The sequence below is a fragment of the Dama dama genome, chromosome 20 (assembly GCF_033118175.1).
Source record: "Dama dama isolate Ldn47 chromosome 20, ASM3311817v1, whole genome shotgun sequence".
NCBI classification, from domain to species: Eukaryota; Metazoa; Chordata; class Mammalia; order Artiodactyla; family Cervidae; genus Dama; species Dama dama.
Window position 1 is genome coordinate 81,442,228 of NC_083700.1, and position 11,219 is coordinate 81,453,446.

Here is an 11,219-nt window from a genome sequence, read left to right on the forward strand (position 1 = left end):
AGCAAAGCCCATGGGCCACAACTATTGATCATGTGCTCTAGAGCCTGGGAGATGCAACTGCTGAAGATTGCACACCCTAAAGCTCATGCTCCACAACAAGAGAAGCCACCACGATCCAACTAGAGAATAGCCCCCACTCACCACAACCAGAGAAACCTGTGCAGCAACGAAGACTCAGCACAGCCAAAAAGAAAGAAAGAAAATTATATTTAAAAAAAATAAAAAAAGAGTGGTCCTGGGAAGACAGAATTGATGTCCACAATAAAAACTGTAGTCTCTTCCTCAAGAAACTGAGGATGGTGATGGAGATGGACACATAAACAACTGCAATGGTGAGATAAAAGTTATTAACAATACACTACAGATAAGCCTACAGTACTATGTGAACACAGAGGTGACCTACTACTCATATTTGGGGGAATCAGTGATGGTTTCCTGGATAGCACACCTCTTGGTTGAGTCTTCATGCAAGTAAACAGAGGTTATCAGGTGAATGGGGGGAGTGCAGAATAGAGTTCTTGGCAGTAGAAATAGCACAAACAAAAGCAGGGAGATGACAAAGCACAAGGGTTGTTTGAGGAACTCGCAATAGTTTTAAATGGCTGGAGAGTGGCTTGTGCTTGGGAAATTCCAGGAGAAGGTTACTCCTGTCAACCCCAGTCGAAAAATTGGAAAGGAAAATTCCGGGAATAAACAATTCTTAAGTTCTAGATTGCTACATCATTCTGAAATCTCACACCCTCCCACGCCATCCACCCTGGGATTCCCCAGCTATCAACGTCCTCTGCTCCTGACAGCCAAGCACTGACGTCATCATAGCTCGAAGATCCAAGCTTAGCCCAAGCAGATGGTCCTGCTTCTGACGTATTGTTAGAAGGTCTGTAGGAGCCTAACACTATGTCCTCGTGCTGACTCACCTCTCTTCACCTCAGCACCTAGGCATTTTATCATCTCTACATCACAAGGAGAGTGAGTATAGTACGATAAGATATCTGGGGAGACAAACCACGTTAACATAACTTTTATTACAATATATTGTTGTAACTGTTCTATTTTATTGTTAGCTATTATTGTTAATCTCTTACTGTGCCTCATTTATAAATTAATTTTATCTTAGGTATGTATGTAAAGGAAAAACACAGTAAACATAGGATTTAGTACTCTCTGCAGTTTCAGGCATCTACGGGGGGTCTTGGAACATATTCCCCATGGACAGTCGGGCTACTGCATTTACCTTCCTGTTATCGGAAGTTTCTGTGACTTTTGTTATCTCTGATACAACTTTAATACTGCTTGCTCCTATATCTGTGAACTTCATACAGAGAGGAGAGGATTTCAATACTTATGATTTAGTCATCATAATTTAGGGATCAAAGCCTAGTAATATAAAAAGTGGAGTGGTGCTTAATCATTCCCTCCACAAATAGGGTAGAGACAAGCAGTAATGTTAGTCGCTCAGTCGTGTCCAACTCTTAGCAACCCTATGGACTGTGGCCTGCCAGGCTCTTCTGTCCATGGGATTCTCCAGGCAAGATTACTGAAGTGGGTAGCCCTTCCCTTCTCCAGAGGATCTTCCCGACTCAGGGGTCAAACCCAGGTCTCCTGCATTGCAGGCAGGGTCTCTACCATTTGAGCTTTAGGAAAGTCCCAGGGACAAGAATGGAATTATCTTTTTCTTTTTGTTCCAACAGACAATTGGTACAGTCATAGTTTTTCTTCATAATGACTGCCACAGACATGTCAAAGCTTGCAAGATGGAATCTAAGCTCTCTTGTCTGACTCACAAGGCCATGAACAACCTGATTCAACCTATCTTTGCAGTTGCATTTCCTACCACTCCCTGATATAGATACTCAACTCTGATCCAGGTTGTCTGATCTCCAAATGGCACTGTGTCTGGCACATACTGGCATTTAAAGACATTGAATTTTTGAAAGACAAATTGGAGGAAGTCAAATGCTTCCCTTTATCTCTTTTTGAAATGATTATATTTTTCTTATTGAATGTTTTCATGGTAAAAATTAACACATAAAAGATATAAAGTAAAAATTACTTGTAATTTCATCACTGAGGATTAACCATTGATAACTGTTCAGTGAATTTCTTTCCAATTTTTTTCTATATATGTAGAAGCATATGTATGCATATACACACATATGTGCACACATGAATCTGATTATACAGAATGTGAATTCTGTTCTTTTCACTTAACATCTATTCTAAATTATTCCCCATCTTTGAATAGTCATGGATAATACACTTTTAAATTCTCTGTATTAAAAAAAAAATTCTCTGTATAAATATCTATTACACACACACATATATAGTCTAACATCCTCTTGAAGCTAGATATGTAGGGTGATTTTAGTTTTTGTACATTATGAATATCTTAAAATGAATATCCTTGAAGGCAAATTTTATCAGTATATCTGATTATTCCTTTAGATAAAATTTTAAAAGTAAAATTCTAGATCAAAATATATATTTAAAAGAATCCTTGATTCACATAACCAAGTCATTTTTAGAATAATTTTATCAACTTATGTTGTCATCAAGTTATATGACTATGAACATCATCAAATTGCATGAGAGTGATTAATTTTCAGGATATTTAAGCATATGTCATGTGCATTTTGGGGATAACTTTACTAGGCACCTAGATAAGTTGGATAATAATTTATATTTTAATATTTAAACTTCCAGTAGGCTATCTTTCCACTTATTCCAGTGCTATTTTTGGTCCTTTAAATTTTCAAAAATTTCCTCCATGGACAAATTATGCACATTTCTTAAGTTTATTCCTGGGTATTTATAATTTCTACTGAAATTGAGAATGGCATATTCCATTGAGAATGGGATAGTTTCACACTGTATTTTCTAATTAGCTACCTTTGCCACATAAGAAAGCTACAGATTAAAAAAAATAAAAGAAAGCTACAGATTAAAAGACATTACAAAAAAAATCTCCTTCCCAAATTTTAAAAGGAGGAGATGCTTTGACTATCTTCCAAACATACCTTCCAGTTTATTCTCCTCAAAATTTTGTTCATGTGGTCCAGCTACCCTAGGAAGCTCTTCTAAGGTCTTTCTACCCAGGAAAATCTAAACCACGAGGAAGAGAGAGGTGGTCCACCTAAATTCCTTTGCAAAGACGACACAGGCTCTAGGCCCACAAGTGGGACCAGCTGGATGTGCTCGTACCCTCGCCGTTGCTATGTTCTTACTGTCGTCAGGTTCTGCGGCATCTCGGCAACTGCCAGTACCAGCCGACAAAGAGGAAAACGAATGCCTGGTCACACCTCATACCTGCAGGCTGTACAAGCACCTACATGTATTTGCCCTCTGGTGCACCAGTCTCTTTGTTTAAGCCCAAAGTTTTAGGCCCTCCAGTCAGTCTTTTGCTCTGATATGGTTGTAGTGTTTATTTCTTGTTGTTCAGCTTCTAAACCACCCCTCTGTGTTCTGCTGTTCTGTGATGCTGGGGCCAAGGTCTGCAAACTATGCTTCTCAGAGGCTGCTGCCCGTTGGCTTCCTATTCTGTCAGTGGGAAGAATGGCAGGCAGACTGGAAGGCGGAAGGAAGTGGAAGGGCTTTTTCTGTTTCTAGCGTTGGTATCACTGTAGGGAAAACAGCAGCAAAGTACAGCTATGGATTCAGTCCCCAGCTTCACTGGCACTCCCCAAACCAGTTACATTGTTCCTGCTTAGAAGTACCAGCACCAGCCAGACACACCCTCCCTGAGGTCTGAGGACCAGCATGTGGGTGGGGGCTTCTTTTTACCTAGGTCTTGCTAACCCTCTCTCTTCTCTTTTGTCCCCCTAACCTTTGCTTTCTGTAGTTACAGATATCTGGGCTATCTCTGCTTGCTGTCTTTGCCCTCTCAACTTTCCATCAGCTTTGTAAGCAATTCTCTATATTAAGTATCCTGTCTTTGAAATACCTAGCTTGGAGTCCCCTTTCCTGATTGGACACTGTCTGATACAACAGCCATCCCCAACAGGCTGAGAAGTCTGTGGTTACTCTGGTTGAACCCAGCCAACTCAGACCTGGCTGCCCAGATACCATGTAGCCTAAATGCAACCATCAAGATGGTCCTGCCTTCTATTTCATGGAGAAAGTTGGAGGTATCAGGGGTAAATCCCATAGACTTTTCCCTTCCCTCTGAACTAATGTAACTGAAAGGGGAAAATACTCCCCCTCCTCTCCTCCCTCCACCAGCCCACTGAACAGTTCACACATAATCCTTTGATCTCAGTTTAAGCATCAGCTTCTCAGGATCAAGATGTTTGAGACACATCTGCTGAGGGCAGCTAACCTGGCCCATCTCACATGGAAAGCAATGAGGAATTAGGCAAGGAGGTATTTTGGGGGCTTTACAGTATGTGCATATGAGGCTGGGTGTGGACTTGTAGCTCTAAGGGTCCAAACATTTTTGTACCTCTATTATCTCCAAACCTTAAGTGGTACACACTTACTGATTTTATTTCCTTTCCTTTTATTCCACACAAATCTGGCTTTCACCACTCTACATTTTCATGGGTGAAGGGATCATATCTATTTCAGTTACCCATCAGAAGAAGGTAACATGCAATGAAAGTTTGTTAAATGATTGATTTGGCTAGAATTGCTATGTCTTAGGCCGTTAATGATATAGTATCATATATATCAGTTTCAATGGACAATTTCAGAATTTACTACATTTCTATACTAGTATTAATGCCTTTATCCCTTGATTTTCATGGCACCAGTCTTTCTTGCTTTTCTTCCTACCTCTCTTGCCATTATTTCTTGGTTGGCTTGGTAGAGTTCCTACTGTATATTCATTTAATTCCCTAGTCTAGTCCTTGCAGAGACCAGATAGATCCTAGATAATGATAATAAATTACTCAACTAATTTTTGCCATCCCTCTGAAATGTGATATTGTCTCTGATTTACTCTTTTTGATGGTAGGACATTTTCAGAGATTTACCCATGATGGTAGTTTTTATCCTATATATCAAGAACCCAATACAGGAGTTGCACTAAGTATATCAAATCTAATTATACATTCAGGGACAGGGGAGATGGCCACTGATGGGTCACGGATCTAGTGAACACATGATAAACTGGACTTTGACCAGGATTCCATCTATTATCTGGCCTCAATAGTCCCGTACTCTGAGAGGTGATGTGATGATGATTCAGAGCTTTGAGTATTCATACCGTGCCCAACAGTCCTGGAAATGTTTGAGTACTTTCTTTTCCTCAGTGTATAGTTACCAAAGTATATGGCCATAGGTCCCTTTGGAGAAGAACTAGGGAAATCATTACCATGTATATTTCCTGGGGGTGTTACAGGGTCCTTCCTCCTGGAGACCTGGCCTCCTGTTGAATTAGTGAGTCTGGTTTTGAAAATAGATTCAAGTCTAGAAACTAGACTAGATACTGTGACTTTTTAAAATTAGAGTAACTGCCTTCAGCTCCTTGATTATATACCCTTAATTTCTGTGGAGATAAAATCTGATTAGAATCCTTTTTGGCTGCCCATCTCTTTTGCCTTGAGGGACTCATTTGAAAAGACCCTGATGCTGGGAAAGATTGAGGGCAGGAGGAGAAGGGGATGACAGAGGATGAGATGGTTGGATGGCATCATCGACACAATGGACATGGGTTTGGGTGGACTCTGGGAGTTGGTGATGGACAGGGAGGCCTGGCGTACTGCGGTTCATGGGGTCTCAAAGAGTCAGACACGACTGAGGGACTGAACTGAACTGAACTGAACAGCATGTTCTATTAAGTATACCAATAAATCTCTACAGGTCACGCCCTCTTGGCTACTGCTCTAACTATAGTCTTGTTATAATTACATCCATTTGACTTTGAGCAGTTAAGGATCACCACCTAACCTCTCCTGCTTTGGGGTTCCTATTAACCCCATTGCTATGGGAGTTTATTTTATTTTTTTAAACATTTTTTTAAAGACCCTTTTTTTTATGTGGATCATTTTCTAAGTCTTTATTGAATTTGTTACCATATTGCTCCTGTTGTTGATGTTCTGGTTTTTTGGCCATGAAGCATGGGGAATCTTAATTTCCCAACCAGGGCTCACACTCTCACCTCCTGCATTGGAAGGCGAAGTCTTAACCACTCCGCTGTCAGGGAAGTCCCTATGTGAGTCTACTTCTGAAATGACCTCTCAAACTGAGAACTTGGGCTGCTGAACAAGACTCAAACATATCTAGGATGCCCCACAAAATGGGGAGTCACTAAAGAGTTTTTAAGCAAGGGAGTAATAGGGTCAAATTTGTGTCTTAGAGACATTCTGATATTCTCACCAGCATATTCTTTCTGGTCTTGGTGTATCTTCTTTGTCTTCTCATGGAAGAGCAATTATCTGGTGAGTCTTCTAGCTTTATTGAGTATATCCTTTCCAGCATGCCTACTTCTGTGAACCTTTCAAACAACTTTCTGGCACAGCAATCTGACACAGCAGTTCTGACAATTTGATTTCCCTTAATGGGGTCCATTGCTTTTTTCAATACTTTTAGGAACTGCCCTAGAGTTTGCATCATCTCTCAGAGTCCTTGCCAGGGTATTGTAGCTTGTATTTTAGCAGGGTGCTCCCTAACCAGTAAACTCAACTCTATCCAATCTTATGCTCCAGCCTCCTTGAACATGCACCCTCAGAATCTAGCTCCACACCTGCTCCTCATCTTCTGTTGTACATATTGCTTATGTTTTGCTGCACCTTTGGAGAAGGGTCACTTTCTTTCCTTATGAGACCTGAAACACCTCCAGCTGAATTATCATGACCCACTCCTGGTTATAGGTCTGTTGGCAAGGAGGGAAGGTGGGCAAAGGTTCTCAGGGGCACTTATTATCTCACAAGACAAAATTCTCTGCACTATCTTCAGGAAGGGGGAGTTCTCATCATTTCTAGAGAAGGTGGGTCATTTCTGAAGACAGAGTTCAGAGGAGTCTAGAAGTTCAAAATTTGAAGGGGCATTCAATCAGATAACCCCAAGGATGAGGTTTTAATTTTTATTAAGGCCCTGACCCTACATAATAGATATGCTTTGGTTGGTAACTTAACCTTTCTAGAACTCAGCCACTCCACTTTGACTGTGAAGTTCTGGGCCTTGATGTTGTTCAGTCACTCAATCGTGTCTGGCTATTTGCAACCCCACGGACTGTAGCATGCCAGGCCTCCCTGTCCTTCACCATCTCCTGGAGCTTGCTCAAACTCATGTCCACTGAGTCAGTGATGCCATCCAACCATCTCATCCTCTGCCATCCACTTCTCCTCCTGCCTTCTATCTTTTCCAGCATTAGGCTGTTTTCCAATGAGTGGGCTTTTCACATCAGGTAGCCAAAATATTGGAACTTCTGCTTCAGCATCAGTCCTTCCAGTGAATATTCATGGTTGATTTCCTTTAAGATTGACTGGTTTGATCTCCTTGCTGTCCAAGGGATTCTCAAGAGACTTCTCGAAAGCATCAACTCTTCAGTGTTCAGCCTTTGCTATGATCCAACTCTCACGTCCATACATGACTACTGGGAAAACCATAGCTTTGACTATATCCTGGGCCTAGGCCTCATATTTTTCTGCTCTCCCCCTGTAGTGAATGAGAGTCTTATCATAAGTTCCCAGGGAACCCCTCCAGCTTTCACAGTTGGTTTTTCAATTGCTTGTTGATCTCTCATTACTTTTCATTATCTTTTTCCAGGATATCAATGACACAGCAACAAGTATCCAATTCCATTTTCCTTATAATTAGTAATTACTTCATAGTTTTCAGTAATGGAATCTTTCTTGTGAGCCAGCCAGTGAGAGATTCAGCTCCCAAACATTAACTGCTGCTGCTGCTGCTGCTTCTGCTAAGTCATTTCAGTCGTGTCTGACTCTGTGCAACCCCATAGACAGCAGCCCACCAGGCTCCCCTGTCCCTGGGATTCTCCAGGCAAGAACACTGGAGTGGGTTGCCATTTCCTTCTCCAGTACATGAAAGTGAAAAGTGAAAGTGAAGTCGCTCAGTCGTGTCTGACTCCTAGCGACCCCATGGACTGCATCCTACCAGGCTCCTCCATCCATGGGGTTTTCCAGGCAAGAGTACTGGAGTGGGTTGCCATTGCCTTCTCCCAAACCCTAACTACATAGTCTCTTTTGAACCACTTCTGTCAACTATCACTGTTCGGATTCTCTGGAAGCAGACACTAAGATGGAGACCGACATGCAGGATGGTTATTAGGGATCAACACCTCTGGCAGGCAGAGGAGGAAGTAGGATTGGGCAGAGATAGAAGTCCATCTGTGATGGCAGGCCTGGTCAAACCTCCACCAGTTCCACAGGAAACTCTAGAGCATATACGATATATTAGTGTTATTCCACCATGGGATAGAGTAGCTGAGCCTTTATATCCCCATGGGATCATATGTTGGACATGGTGTCCTAGAAAGGGCATGACTTTGGATAAAGGGGCTCTCTGCAGCTGAGGCAAAGGGACTGACATCTGGAAGTTGTCTGCTGATAGTACTCTCAGCCACTGGGGCAAAAAGTCCTACCTTGAAGCAAGAACTAGATGATATATTTTCATGTTCACCATGACATCCAACAATTAATTCAGCATCTGTATTAGTCACAGTTACTAGAGAAACTGCATGAATAGGAGATATATACATTATACATACATATATATACATACACACATAAATATAGAAAGAGATTTATTATGAAGGATTGACTTACATGATTATGGAAGCTAAGTCCCATGATCTACTGACTGCAAGCTTGAGGCCCAGAAAAGCCAGTGATGGAGTTCTAGTCCAAGCCCAAAGGCTTAAGGACCAGGGGAGCCAATGACATAAATCCCAGTCTGAGTCCAAAGGCCAGAGAACCAGAAGCACTGATGTCTGAAGGCAGAGGATAGATGTCCCAGCTCAAGCAGAGAGAAAATTCATCCATCCTCCACTTTTCTCTTCTACTCAAACTTTCAAAAGATTGGATGGTGCCCACGTTGTTGGGTGAGGGCAATCTTTCTTTACTCAGTCTGTGGATTCAAATGATAATCTCGTCTGAAACACCCTCAGACACACCCAGAAATAATGTTTTACCAGGTATCTGGGCATCCTTTAGCCCAATTAAGTTGACAAGTAAAATGAACTGTCACAACATTTATCCTCTTTTTTCTTTCTTTACACCTTTTTCTTCCATGTTCTTCATCATTAGGGTGGAACTACTACTCACCCAGGCACCTGGAAGCCATTATGTTTCCCATCCTTCACAATTATCATTTCACCACACTTTAATAATTTAATATCCTGAATATTTCTCTAGTCTATCCCTTCCTTTTCATACCTACTACCGGAGCTCTGAGCCCCAAAGGTTTTCCTTTGGACTATTGCATTAGCCTTCCAATTTGTCTCCTGGCTTTCAGTCCCCAATCCATCCTTCACTAAACTTTCAGAGTGAGGTTTCTGAAATATATATCCACCTGATTACTTAAAAACTCTCTCACTGTTGTTGTTTAGTTGCTAAGTAATGTCCAACATTTTGCAGTCCCATGAACTGCAGCACAAAGGCTTTCCTGTCCTTCACTATCTCCCAGAGTGTGCTCAAACTCATGTTCATTCAGTCGGTGATGCTATCCAACCATCTCTTTCTATGTTGCTTCCTTCTCCTCCTGCCCTCGATCTTTCCCACCATCAAGATCTTTTCCAGTGAGTCAGCTCTTACCAGGTAGCCAAAGCATTGGGGCTTCAGCTTCAGGATCAGTCCTCCAATGAGTATTCAGGGTTGATTTCCTTGAGGATTGACTGGTTTGATCTCCTTGCAGTCCAAGGGACTCTCAAGAGTCTTCTCTAGCACCACAGTTCAAATGAAAGTATCAATTCTTTAGTGTTCAGCCTTCTTTATGATCTAGCTCTCACATCCACACATGACTACTGGAAAAACCATAGCTTTGACTATACGGACCTTGTCAGCAAAGTGATGTCTCTGCTTTTTAATATGCTGTCTAGGTTTGTAATAGCTTTCCTTCCAAGGAGCAAGTGTCTTTTAATTTCATGGCTACAATTACCATCTGCAGTGATTTTGGAGCCCAAGAAAAGAAAATCTGTCTCTGTTTCCAGTTTTTTCCCTTCTATTTGCCATGAAGTGATGGGACCGGATGCCAAGATCTTAATTTTTTGAATTTTGAGTTTTAAGCCAGTTTTTTCACTCTCCTCTTTTACCCTCATCAAGAGACTTTATCAAGAAAACTCGTTAATAAGTAAGTAAGTGTTAGTTGCTCAGTTGTGCCTGACTTTGTGACTCCATGAACTGTAGCCTACCAGACTCCTCAGTCCATGGAATTCCCCAGGCAAGAATACTGGAGTGGGTTGCCATTCCCTTCTCCAGGGGATCTTCCCTACACAAGGATCAAACCCAGGTCTCCTGCATTGCAGGCAGATTCTTTACTGTCTGAGCCACCAAGACTCCCAATTCATTCATTCACTCAATAATTAATTCATTAACTCAAAAAATTGCTCAGGTCAAAAGCTTTGTAGTCAAAGAAGATTCTTCTCTTTTCATCACAGGCATCACATTTTCCAGCTTCAAAATATATTCTGAATCCAATTACTTCTCAATGCTTGGTTACCCTGGTCCAAAGCACCCTAATGCCTCCTGTGGACCAGTGAAATTGTCCTATATCTGGTCTTTGTGTTTTCTCTATTACTTCTGTGACATTTCTCCACAAGGTATCCAGAATAACTTTTTGAAATGTAAATCAGATTATGTGCCAACAGAAAATGAACTATGTCATAGTGAGCAAGAAGGGATACAGTCTTGAGATCTTGCATATTTCTTCCTCCTGGCCTCCCCTTCCCTACCCTCAGCTTGTTATCTACTTTCTGACTCCTAAGGTATGTGAACAAAAAAGGGAAGAGGAGATAATGGTCAAGAAATCCCTTATTTGAGTTGGTTCTATCATTGGGGGGCTTCATGCTCTTGAGCCTGACAAATTTTCCAACCTGTCCCTTCTGCAGTCTCAATGCTTTTCAGGGCTCTTCCGGAAGTTCCCAGTTGGGCCCTCCAACTGCAACTTCAATGCACATTTTCCTTGCTTGATGTTTCTCCTTTCTGCTGACCCTGGCTCAAGAGGGGCCACTCTCTATGCACTCACATTGCTGGAGTCCCTTCTCCCGGGATGTCCAAATGGACAGATCTTAAAAGGTCTGCAGCTTCGCTCTCTCTTCAGCA